The following is a 14,016-nucleotide window of genomic DNA, read 5'->3' on the forward strand; positions in this document are numbered from 1 at the left end:
GGAAATACTGTGCAAGGTAGGGTGTAGATTGCTAAATTTCCAGTGAATTTCAGTCTTTTCTTCTTTTATGATTAATTCTATCCCTCATAGGCAAGCCAAGCCTTCTCCTCCTCTCCCCATCTCAGAATTGCCTGGCCAATCCCAAGAAGAGGAAGCCCCATAGCTTCCCTGGGCCTGGGGGCAGTGGAGGAAGTGTGTATAAATTTGGGCCAATGAGTGTTCATTTAGTGATGAGCTTAGGTTTTAACATGCTTATCTGTGAAGAATATAGGAAGATAAACATTCACAGAAATGTGCATATACAGGCAGGAGTTTATGTAAGTTGTATGTGATTTAAATTACTATGGGGGTTGGGGTTGATTAGGCGGTCACATTATTCTGAGTGGCCTCCAGGCAACCCTGACCATGTCTAAACAGAGAGGCAGCTTTCTGAGCACAGTAGCTCTCTGGTTCCAGCCCTGTGTCCTCCCACAGTCTCAGACTTCAGAGGTGGAAGGCCCTTTAGTGGTTATATGGCCCGAGGCTTGCGCCGTGCTTGAATCCCGGTTGCAGCACTGCAAAGAGAATCTTCAGTCTCTGCACACCTTTCAAGACAAGGAGTTAACTCCTCCCTAGCAGCTCCTTTTACAGTGGACAGCTCTGCCTTCAGCAAGGTTCTGATCATAAACCCCTGGCTAAGCCCTAGGAAAGTAGTCCCTTCTCCCTCTTCTGTCCTCACCCCCACTTACATAATTCAGCTCCGGGGTACAACCCTTCCTTTCCTCAATCATGGTGCCTAAAGTTATCAAGTATTATTGAGCCAGAGCCGATGCTAAGCACTAGAGACATAGAGATGAATGAGTTAAATTTTCGCTTTTAAAGGCCATGTGCTAGAGGGGGAGCAGACATGGAAAAACTATTCACAAGAATTAGAAGGAGTGAATAACCCTGGGCGGGGGAGGAAGAGAGGTGGCTTTCAGGAAAGACTCCCTGCAGGAGGGAAGACATGTGAGCAAGTTGGAGGCAGAATCAGGCCTCCAAAGCCTACAGTCAGTGCTGCCTCCTCCTACCCACACACTCCCCAGCTGTGTCCCTCGCTCCCCCACTCTCATCTCCTGCTAATCCCAAACACCCAGAGAGAAGAAAACAGGCTTAGACATCCCTGAGGCCTGGTCGGCATCACACAGAGTTACAGGAGGAGCTAAGGATGGGAAGTGCCACCACATGAATGCAGCCGTCCTCCAACTGCCCCGTGGGGCCCAGCCCTGTGTCTGAAGAGAGGCTCAGAAGGCGGGGACAGGCCCTCCAGCTCAGAAAAAGAGCGTTACAGGACAGTGTGCTAACCCAAGAGGCAGCCCTGAGCCCTGGCTCTGGTGAGGGTCTAGACCCCTGGATCAGAGAATAGGAAAGGCCATGGGCCTGGCCTGGCTGAGCCGCTCTTGCCCCAAGGGCCCCTGCCATGGGCTTGGGACTCCTAACTACGGCTCTCTGGCAGTTCTGGCAAGCCTAAGTCTGTCAGCACCCTGGAAACTAGGGCACACCTCGGACTCTGTGGTTACATCAGTCCAGCTCAAGACTAGTCATAGATTCTCAGACTAGAGAAGGTTCTGGGACACTAAGGAAGAAGAAAGGAGGGAAGCAAATGAATTCCTTCTGTACCAGGCACTACACAGGATGCTTCACACAGAATCCTTTGATACCAAATCTCAATTTTAGCATGGTCATAAGAAAGGATACACATCAAACTGTGAACACTTATCTGTGATGGGTAGAGTATTAGAGGACTTTGTTTCAATGTTTTATACAATAATATATTATCAGAAATAAAATATTTCTAGCAGCCAAAATATCTATCTATTATAATTATGATATATATCTTATGTCCCCCTTTTTTATGTAAAGGGTCAATCTTTAACATTAAAGTACTGACTTCTATTCACCCTCTCATTCTTCCTCAGCTGAGGCAGTGACTTCTCTAAACAGAGAGTTTGGGAGAAGAAACTATGTGCAGTTCAGCATCTTCTTTTCCTTCCATGTGGAAGCAAGCTGTCAACAGGGAACTAGTTTCCTTGGCTCTTCTCCCCCTAAGTCTCACAGGGGCAGGCCTGCCATGGGGGGAGTTTCTATCCTCCAACCTAGCCTCTTCCAGTAATGAAGGTGATATATACCTTTGTTTGCCATTTCCTGCATCTCATTTCTCAATTGGTTTAGAAGTTAGTGGGCAAGAGGAATGGTAATTATTGGACCCCTTCAAACTCCCAGTAGTACAATGGAAAGAACACTGAATCAGGAGATACAAAGTTAGTAATCCTAGATCTGCCACATAGGAGTTGTGCCCTAGGGCAAATCATCTACCACTTAAGACCACAGTTTCTTACCTGATGAAGGAGTCTACATTCTTGATTATAAGCAACAGAAACCGGGTCTGGTATGCACCCCAATGTTCACAGCNGCCATATGCACCCCAATGTTCACAGCAGCATTGTCCACAATAGCCAAATCGTGGAAGGAACCGAGATGCCCTTCAACAAATGAATGGATTAAGAAGTTGTGGTCCATATATACAATGGAATATTACTCAGCTATCAGAAAGAACAAGTTCTCAACATTTGCTGCAACATGGACGGCACTGGAGGAGATAATGCTAAGTGAAATAAGTCAAGCAGAGAAAGACAGTTATCATATGATTTCTCTCATCTATGGAACATAAGAACTAGGAAGATCGGTAGGGGAAGAAAGGGATAAAGAAAGGGGGGGTAATCAGAAGGGGGAATGAAGCATGAGAGACTATGGACTATGAGAAACAAACTGAGGGCTTCAGAGGGGAGGGGGTGGGGGAATGGGATAGACTGGTGATGGGTAGTAAGGAGGGCACGTATTGCATGGTGCGCTGGGTGTTATACGCAACTAGTGAATCATCGAACTTTACATCAGAAACCAGGGATGTACTATATGGTGACTAACATAATATAATAAAAAACATTAAAATAAAAAAAAGATAAGGTTATGTGAGAAAAGATTAAAAATATGGAGAGATTTTAAAAATTAAAAAAATTTTAAAAAAAGAAACCGGGTCTTGTTTTTGCTTTTGTTTTTAATTTTAATTCCAGTATAGTTAATGTACAGTGCTATATTATTTTCAGGTGTACAGTATAGTGATTCNCGGGTGTCTTTCCCATCTCATGGGTCACCCAGGGTGGCCGGCCACGCCCCTGCCTGCAGGACAGTCTGTTTCTTCTTCTTGTCCTCCTTTTCTTCTTCTTCCTCCTCCCCCCCTTCCCCATCCCTCCCTCTCCCTTCTCCTCCTCTTCCTCATCTTCCTCTTCCTCCTCTTCCTCCTCCTCCTCTTCCTCTTCCTCCTCTTCCTCTTCCTCCTCTTCTTCTTCCTCTCCTCCTTATTCTTCCTCCCACTCTTCGTCATCTTCTTCTTCTTCTTCTTCTTTCTTCTCTTCCTCCTCTTCTTTTGAGTCAGCTCCACACCCAACAAGAGGCTTGAACTCATGACCCCAAGATCAAGAGTCTCATGCCCTAACGACTAAGTCAACCAGACGCCCTGGGTCTGGTTGTTTTAAGCCAAAAAGGGAAAACATGGTGACTTGCAAAATGATGAGAAGCTCTAAGTAAAGGTTTAGACGATGGACAAAATGAGGGACTTCCCAAGATCTGTCAGCAAGAATAGCTTGATCCATGTCCAAATATTGCTAAAATGAACTTTATGCCAAACATTCTGTCTTTGAGTCTGGGTAAGCTAAATGCCAAAATAACCTCCCAAATTATAAAGGTTCTACACTATGAAAGTTTATTTCTGTTTCACACCATAGTCCGACATGGGTGCTCCTGGTCTAGTCGCTTTTCTGGGCAGCTGTCCTCCAGGCATTGTCTCAGGGACCCATAATTCTTCGGTTTTCTGTTTCTGTCCTCTTCTATGTCTGTGGAGTCTTCTCCATTCTGACAGTGGTTGGGGAAAGAGAGGGCAAAGATCACATGTGGGACATTTAGGTCAGGCCTACAAGTTGGGCATTGTTTCTATCTATGTTCCATTGTTCTTAACTCAAGTCGCATGGCTGCACCTAACTTCAAGGAAAATGTAGTATATCTGTAAGCCAGGAGAATAAGAAAATGGGGTTTTATGAACATTTGAAAATCTCTGTCACAACACTTGTACAGGATTCAAAGTTCTAAGAATGATTATCTGATTGGCCAAGTTTAGGTTACATGCTAAGCTACTTGCCATATCAGGAAGAAAATATGGAAAGAATCTATCCCTCTCTATTCTACTGCAAGAGGAAACAAACAGAGAAATTGTCCTCATAGTGGAGAATTTCCCTAAAAGGGAGATCAGGATGCTTAGAAACAAGGGGAAAGTTGGATGCTAGACAGCCGAAAATGACAAATGTCTGGTATATCTGTAATCTGCGTGGATTACACAAGAAAGTCTCTAAAGGCTTTTCCAGCTTTAATAGTTTATAATTCAGATGCAAAAACTAAAAAAAGTATAGATGTCCAAAGATTTCTATTGAGAGCAACAGCCCTCCAAGCCCTGAGGGCCTTCCTGACTCTTGGAAGAGCAAATAATTCATAGCACAAGATAATATTTGTCAATGCATGGGACAGCATTAGTGCTCAATGGAACCATATAGTCTGAAAAAAGTATGATTCAGTAACATAACATGTTAAAATGGAAAATAGCACTGCAAGATCATGACCTTGAATTTTTTTTCATGATTGTCACTACTAAAAGAGGCCTAATAGCAGCTCTAATATTTTAGCCCCACATTTACTCTCACGTTTATCCCTAACATCTAAATTTGATTTTTAGTAGTTTTATCCACCAAAATTATCTGGAATGCATTGCAGAGTAGCTGATCACATGGGGCAGGGGGAAAAAATCATATGACTTTAGAACATTCTGCTATGGCAAGAAAGAAGAGATGTTTAAAAAAAAAAAAGAAGGGATGTTTCAAGGATGTCACAGGCAGAGCTAAAAGGACAAAGCCTAGAGATGTACCCACTGGTGAAGTTGTAATAATTTAATTTTAAAATGTTATAGAGTGAATTGGAATAAGTCAAATCTATAAAGACTATGCATTCATACTAAGACTCAAATGAGAGAAGTAAACAAAAAATATACCTTTATGCAAACAAAAAAATTTTAATACAGTAGAAAGAGGAATACAATATATGTTTAATAATGAGTTATATGTGTGTCTTTGAGTGTACAGGTGTGAATGTACATTTATTTTTTCTTCTGTAAATGGTGTGTTGATTTAAATATATCCACACATAGGGACACCTGGGTGGCTCAGTTGGTTAAGCGTCTGCCTTTGCCTCAGGTCATGATCCAGGGTCCTGAGATCAAGTCCCACATCGGGCTCCCCGCTCAGTGGGGAGCCTGCTTCTCCCTCTGTCTGCCACTTCCCCTGCTTGTGCTCATTCTCTCTCTTTCTCTCTCTCTCTCTGGCAAATAAATAAAATCTTAAATAAATAAATATATAAATAAATAAATCCACATATAGTTTGCCTATATTTATGTTTCATATATGAGCAAGCAGATAAAGTAACCAAAAGGTAGGAGGACGGAGCCATTAACACTAGTAATTTTGTAAAATTATCACAACCAGATAGAAGAGGAGTCTGTCAATTATTCAGCACCAGATTTACAATAAGCAAGTAAAAATAGAGTTGAACAGATATTCTAAGAACAAGAATGGTCAATCAATCTTCCATCTCTCAGGAGATAAAACAACTAAGTGACCATACTAATTATAATACAATACTGGTAAGAAATACATACGTTTTTAAGCAGATCGAAGTTATATAATGGTAAAATGATTGATTAGGGACTATTGGTCACACAAAACTTAGAGCTTACATCATTTCCAAGATAGACACAAAGTTTCAAAAATTAAAAACTATAAAGAAGACAGAGAATTAAAAATTCTGTGGTACTTAAAAACTTTTACTCTTACAAAAGGGTTTTTAACAAATGGTCTAAATTACATTGGACAGCAAAACTAGGTTTTATATCCCAACCAAGAAAGAATTAGTCGATATCACAGATCATGGAACCTCAACTGGTCTAAAGTTGTATTTCTTTTTCTACCGTATTTGATAAGATTTCTGAAATCCTAGAAAATAATCAAAATGATACTACTGAAACCTTAAGAAGATATCGAAGTAAATAGAGGTATAATCTTAAGAGGTATAAAAGCAGTACAAAGATAATGCAGTAATAGTCAACCCATGGCATTGAATAGGTTTAGATACAAGTGTAGTTGATTTTGTAATTTTTGTATTTGTGCATACTTTGCTGATGTCTAAGGCATATGAGATATTCAAAAGTATCAGCCATATGAAATTTGTAATTCCAACTTAAATTAAGGAACTTAATTTAATCAACTGTGTATTACATGTTAAATGATCAAGAAAAAATGATTTCAATATTTCATTTATTAGAAATATGATTTTGGGGTGCCTGGTGACTCAGTCAGTTAAAGCTTCTGACTCTTATTTCAGCTCAGATCATGATCTCGGGGTCGTGGGATTGAGCCCCGTGTTGGGCTCTGTACTCAGCAGGGAGTCTGTACTCAGCAGGGAGATTAGATTCCCTCTCTCCCCCTTTCTCTCTCAAATAAATAAATATCTTTTTAAAAAAACAAATATGGTTTTGTAAATTGGGCATTGATTCTACCCTCCTTCCCCCCTCTCTCAAATAAATAAATAAATAAATAAATAAATATCTTTTTAAAAAATAGAAATATGATTTTGTAAATTGGACATTAAACAACAAATAGCTGTGGGTATCCTCCAGGCAAAAAAGCCCCCTAGACGTGAAAAATACTGAGTCATAAGGCACAAAGTAGATAATGTGTTTTTACTACTACTTTTTAGGAAGAAGGGAGAATAATAAATGGGAGACTACAACAAGGGATTGGTTGAAAGAATTTAGGGAATTGTGTCGCATATACTTTCTGAAAAGGACACACAACCAAACAGTTAGTCTACAGTATGGTGAATATTACAGAAGGGATGCTCTGGGAGAGCATCCCAAAAAAGAAAGAAAAGTCAACCCAACCTGTGCATTTGTTGCTTACCAGGCATGGTAGAATACTATGTAATTGATTAGATGTTTGTAACCAAGTATCATGGAAACCTCACATCAGTTCTAATTCCAAAGAGTTTTCACAATGTGGGGAAACCCGATTAAGCCTAAAATGTCCCCATGGCTAAGATCTAGACATATGCTCCAGGCCTACCCAATTGATAGGACAGCCAAGAAGTCTGTTTGCCAACGGACTTCTGGAAGAGAACTGATGTGAAGGGAAAAAATAAGCCATCAGAACAAACCTCATGCAGTAATGAAGCCTCAAGAACAGAGGAGAGGTGACCAGAGTACAGCATCTGTCACTTGGATTTGATTCAGCCTCAGTTCAAATGATGTCATGTCTAAGGAAAGGGAGAAACGGGAAGAATGAGGTCTCAAAAACACACAAGGAAGAGCAAAAATCAAAACTTGAAATAACAATTTTTACTAAAATTTCTGACAGATATTAATCCTACTTTGGGACCCCTCCAATAGAGTGTAACACAAACGTGAGGAGAGATGGTCTCCTCACTTTACTGTAGATATCAAGAGATCATATTGCCAGGGAAATGCTGATTACAAACAAATTAGAGGGCTCAGAGATTAGTTAAGCAGGTTCCCCTGCTTCTGCCAAAATTGTAAGCGATAGAGTTAGCATTTGGACCGAATATTGTGTGAATCCAATTCTTTTTTTTTTTTTTTTCCATTTCAGTGTGCTCCTCTGTGGTCTCCTGGCTGTGTCTATTTCTGATGATAACGACTTCACTTACAGCTCTCAAGCGAAGGATGCTCAGTCTCCTATACTACCTGCCTTAGGACTTAAAGTTGGGTCTGTATCCTCCATGCTCCCCTTTGCTGCAATTAATTAAAAATTCATGTTCCTTTAAAGCTTATTTCATCAGGCTTTATTTAAGTACTCCTTCTTAGTACTGACACCTACTCATCTCCTAGGCACTCTTCAATATTCATTGAAGAATTTTGTTGCTGGCTCACTGTTTTCCTCTTCTGCCATGAATTCACCTTTCCCATGGACACTTCTAACACCTTGGTCTCTCAGTTTATTTAGCTTCTCAATTTCGGTGAACTTTGACCCTTTCTACCTGAACTTCCCCATTCCAATGACACAACTTGAACCCTTTGGTTGCCTAAAATTGCTCCACCTCAGAGATAATATATACAGATATCCCACTTTCTGACTGGAGTCTTCTATCTTTTCTGTTTTCTCACTCAATTTCTCCCTCTAAAGCTCCACTTCTATTTCATAAAGACCTCTGGTTCTTTGATCAGTCTACTTTCCTTCTATTTATTCACCTCTGCTGTCTTCTCTTCCTTTTATATTTTCTACTAGTCACTTACCAATATCCTCAGCTCTCTACTATGGACTTTATGTTGTTCCTACTTCTCCATGCCCACACCTGGACTGTTTATTACTGTTGATAAAAGTCATGAGCCTACTACGCTGGAACAAATACAGCCTCAACTGGGCTAATGATATTGTCTAGAAATCCTCCCATGCCTCTTTTGTCAGTACTCTTTTCCGTTCTTCACAATGACTATTCAGAGTTTCTCCTTTCTCTTCAAATCTCTAACCCTAGCACTTCTCTCACAGCAGATGACCTGACCTCTTATTTTCATAGAGAAAATACTATATAAGCAACTAAATGAGAATGTCCTCAGTTCCTGGCATCAAACGCACCGTTTTCTGCAATTAAACCTACCATTCTTTCTTTCCTCTAATTACAAAGGAGAGTCTATTTGTCACAGCCACACACCTCTTAGAAGAGCTTGACCACACTCACTGTTTTCATTTCTTCTGATCACACCCACTCTTCAGTCCACTGCTGTCTGGCCTCTGCCTTCTACAGGAATCATTCTTAATGAATTCACTGACTTTGTTGTTAAATCCTATGGCTATTTATCAGTCCTTGTTTCGTTGATCAACAGCATTGCTACTATTGACCTCATCCTCTCTTTTTTTTTAATTAAGATTTTATTTATTTGTGAGAAAGAGAAAGAGGGCATGCACATGCATAAGTAGGGGGAGGAGCAGAGACAGAGACTCTCAAGCAGACTGCATGCTAAGCATGGGGCCCTGACAAGGGGTTCGATCTCACGACCACGAGATCATGACCCTGAGATCACGACCTGAGCTGAAACCAAGAGTCAGATGCTTAACCAACTGAGCCACCCCGGTGCCCCGACCTCATCCTCTCTTAAACCCCAACACTTGGCTTTGTGATACCATATTCTCCAAGTTTTCCTTCTATGGCCTTAGCCATTTCATTTTAGTCCCTTTCTTGTGTTCCCATATCTATGCTAATTGATTAACGATCAGTGTTCCTCAAGGTTTCTCTCTTTGGCCTTCTTTTCACCTCATTCTACCCACAGTGAGTGTACTCTCACCACCCACATCTATGGCTATAATCATCAATTCTATGTGATGGCTCAAAAAACTACAACTCGTTCCCAGATATTTCTTCTGAACTGTTTACCCAACTGCCTATTAAATATTTCCCTTTGGGTATTTCACAGCATCTCAGACTCAACGTATCTAAAATTGAACCCAAGGGTGCCTGGGTGACTCAGTTGGTTAAGCATTTGCCTTCAGCTCATGTCATGATCCCAGGGTCCTGGGATCGAGTCCCATATTGGGCTCCCTGCTCAGTGGGGAGCCTGCTTCTCCCTCTGCCTCTGGCCCTCCCCCTCGATTGTGCTTGCGCTCTCTCTCTCACTCTCTCTCTCAAATAAATAAATAAAATCTTTTTTAAAAAAATTGAACCCATTATTTGTCCCAGGGCCCCACTCCTTCAACTGCTCACCTCACCTCCCCTTCCTGTGTTCCTTATCTCTTGGAATAATACACCATCCACCAGGATGTGACAATGAGAAATAGAAAAGAAGATATTCTGAAGCAGAAGGGATACATGCACACATCCATTCATTAAACAAACATTTATCAAGTGACTCCCTGCCCAGTATTGTGTTATCTACTAAAAAATGAGCTGTGAGAGACAAAGACCTACAGTTCCAGAAACAGAAAGTACATGTCAGGCAGAGATGCAAAGAAAGACCTACACAGAAAATTTCATTTCAATTTGTGTTTGATAACCAGAAAAAAAAAGTATATATATTTCAAATAGTTGTCCTGAGACAGGATGTTACACATAATTTGGGTGCTTTTTAAAATACTTCTTTAGGGACGCCTGGGTGGCACAGCGGTTGGGCGTCTGCCTTCGGCTCGGGGCGTGGTCCTGGCGTTGTGGGATCGAGCCCCACATCAGGCTCCTCCTCTATGAGCCTGCTTCTTCCTCTCCCACTCCCCCTGCTTATGTTCCCTCTCTCACTGGCTGTCTCTACCTCTGTCGAATAAATAAAAAAATAAATAAATAAAATAAAATAAAATAAAATAGTTCTTTAGCTTAGGGATGCCTGGGTGGCTTAGTCAGTTAAGCATCTGCCTTCAGCTCAAGTCATGATCCCTGGGTCCTGGCATCGAGTTCCACGTGGGACTCCTTGCTCAGTGGGGAGCCTGCTTCTCCCTCTGCCTGCCCGTGCGCACTCTCTCTCTTTGACAAATAAATAAATAAATAAAATCTTTTAAAAAAATCAAATTTTTCTTTAGCTCAAAGAACCTTGAAGAGGCAAAAGGGTTCATCAAGGTGACAGACCCTCTACTGCAGGTCGTTGTTGGCAATTAGCTGTGTACTAACTATCTGGTGAAATCTCATACTATTATTTTGGGTCATTCTTTGAATCTTGATTTTTTTCAGTAAATTTATGGGGCTTTTTTTCCATTATAAAAGTGATACAGCTTATGGTTGGGGGGAAATATGTAAGAAGCTTTTTGGGGAAATATAGAATACAAAGAATAGAGTTGTGGGATTAATTCTCATTCTTTCTGAGTTCTTACTCTTGGACCCAAAGCAGGATATTCTTAATATTTAGGTGTTTTCCTAAGGGTATGAATGCCATTGATTATGGATGAGCTCCTGGGGAATTTCAGGACTATGGCTTGACTGCTATTGCGCCTCTCTCTTCAGATACTTATTCATAAGTGGTAAGTCAAGAAACAAAGTTGGGGTGTGATGCTTCATCCAGAAGTAACAGGGATGAATTTTAGGGCATATTCAGGTATGGAGAAAATGACATTTATTTTCTTATAATGAACTTAAATCCAAATCTGAAGCCTCACGCTATTACACTGGCAGAAAACTTAATCTCAGTCATTACTGGCATTCCCAAGAAGAATTCCACCAGAGTGGGTCTTATTCACCATCAAAACATCAGGGAGGCTTTGCCGCCATTGGCTCAATAGTCCAGACTGGTTACCACAGAGATGACCATTGCCCCAGTCTGCATGTTCTCATCAGGACCCATGGTTTAGGGCAGGGGCATCTTCATCGAGGACAAAACTCCTTATGCTCAGGGTCCAGCCCTCACCCCACAGTGCTGTCAAAGAACATGGTGCAGGGGCGCCTGGGTGGCACAACGGTTAAGCGTCTGCCTTCGGCTCAGGGCGTGATCCTGGCGTTATGGGATCGAGCCCCACATCAGGCCTCCTCTGCTATGAGCCTGCTTCTTCCTCTCCCACTCCCCCTGCTTGTGTTCCCTCTCTCGCTGGCTGTCTCTATCTCCGTCAAATAAATAAATAAAATCTTAAAAAAAAAAAAAGAACATGGTGCAGGTTCCCTCAAATCACACAACAATAGACCTTCACCCCCTTCCTAGCCTTCTGAAAGCTTTTCTTCCTTAGTTTTCTGAGACACTTCCCTGTCTTCTTAACCACACACACACACACATACACACATACATACACACACACGCACACACACTTCCTCCCTGGATATTTTCTTTTCTTTCTTTTTTTTTTTTTACATTTTTCAAAAGATTTTATTTATTTATTTGTCAGAGAGAGAAAGAAAGAGAGCACAAGCAGAGGGAGCAGCTGGCAGAGGGAGAAGCAGGCTCCCTGCTGAGCAAGGAGCCCAATGTGGGACTCAATCCTAGGACCCTGGGATCATGACCTGAGCCAAAGGCAGACACCTAACCAACTGAGCGCCCAGGCATCCCCCTCCCTGGATATTTTCATAATCTTTTCAGTCAGGTCGAATTTTCACAAAACATAAGATAGCTCGTGACTTCTAACAGCTTCTGCTTTGGGTCCTACCAAAATCCCTCTGACAAAGATGCAAGAGAGGAGAAGCATAAAACAATACAAATTAATGTCTCAAAAATTAGGTAACTGCCCCATGAACAAGCGGTTTGCACACTCAATGGTAGTCCTCACTTGGGACCAGGATTCGGTCGTTTTTATCATGTTTTTTTCCCCCTTGTTCCTATTATCAGAAGCAGGGATGTGCACTCAGTACTCCAGTCTTCCTGAAGTTGTTACACAAAATCTAGGGCTTATCTCTCATTGATTTCTTTTACTTGTACAAGTCATTCATTTATTAGAAATAAGAGTCTACACATCTTTTTTTTTTAAGATTTTATTTGTTTTTGACAGAGAGAGAGACAGCCAGTGAGAGAGGGAACACAAGCAGGGGAGTGGGAGAGGAAGAAGCAGGCTCCCAGTGGAGCATGGAGCCCGATGCGGGGCTCAATCCCAGGACACTGGGATCATGCCCTGGGCCGAAGGCAGACGCCTAACAACTGAGCCACCCAGGCGCCCCAAAAGTCTACACATCTTAAAGACTCAACTGCTTTATCTTGCTTAGACAAACTTATGTTAATTTAGAAAATAAAACACATTTGTTGTCAGCAATTGCTCATGGATACATTTACTAGATAAGACTTTTGGCTGCAAGTGACAGAAAACCAAATCAAAGTAGGTTAAGTAAAAAGAGAATATATTGGTTGGGGCACCTGGGTGGCTCAGTCTGTTAAGTGGCTGATTTGATTTCAGCTCAGGTCATGATCTCAGGGTCCTGGGTTCAAGTTCCGAATAGAGCTCCACACTCAGAGGGCAGTCTGCTTGATGATTCTCTCTCTCTTCCTCTCCCCCTCCTCTCCCCTGCTTATGCTTGCCACCGTCCTCTCTAAAAGAAATGAATAAAACTAAACAAGAGAGAGAGAATCTACTAGCTTACATAATTTGAAAGTTCCAAGAGTTGAACATCACAAATGGATCAATCAGGGAGGGAAGGTGTCAAAATTGTTACTATATGACCTAGACTGGATTCAGAGTACTTCATCTTCCAGGTATTGAGATTAGGTCAGTGATGGTCATTTGATAGTCAGCACCTCCCTGGGATTTTTTTTCCTCCTACCCTATCAAGAAATACACTTCTATATCCAGTGAAAATATTCTCCAGGAGTGGAGGTAAAATAAAGACATTATTAGAGAAGGAGAACCAAAAGAATTTCTTGCCAACAGTCCTGCTCTAAAAGAATTGGTAAAGGAAGTTCTTCAGATAGAAGGGGAATAATACCTGAAGGAAACGGGGAACATCAAGAATGAAAGAAGAACAGAAATGGTAAATATCTGAGTAAACATAATAGACTATTTGGCAGTAAAATTATTAACACTGCCTGATGGGGTTTATGATTCTAATACATAAAACAACTATAACAAAAGGTGGGGGGCTCCTGGGTGGCTCAGTCGTTAAGCGTCTGCCTTCGGCTCAGGGTGTGATCCCAGAGTCCTGGCTCCTCTGCTGGGAGCCTGCTCCTTCCTTTCCCACTCCCCCTGCTTGTGTTCCCTCTCTCGCTGGCTGTCTCTCTCTCTGTCAAATAAATAAATAAAATCTTAAAAAAAAAAAAAAAGATGGGGAGAGGATAAAGGGACTTATTTGGGGGTACTATTTCTACATTCCACTTGAAGTGGTAAAATACTGATTCTAGGTGGACTATGAAAGTAAATTATGTTTATTGCAATCAATAGAGCAACTAATAAAAAATTATACAAAAAGTCATGGTCATAAACACAATAGTTAAAATGGGATACTAGAAAA

This window comes from Ailuropoda melanoleuca, chromosome 2 (assembly GCF_002007445.2).
Source record: "Ailuropoda melanoleuca isolate Jingjing chromosome 2, ASM200744v2, whole genome shotgun sequence".
Classification (NCBI taxonomy): domain Eukaryota; kingdom Metazoa; phylum Chordata; class Mammalia; order Carnivora; family Ursidae; genus Ailuropoda; species Ailuropoda melanoleuca.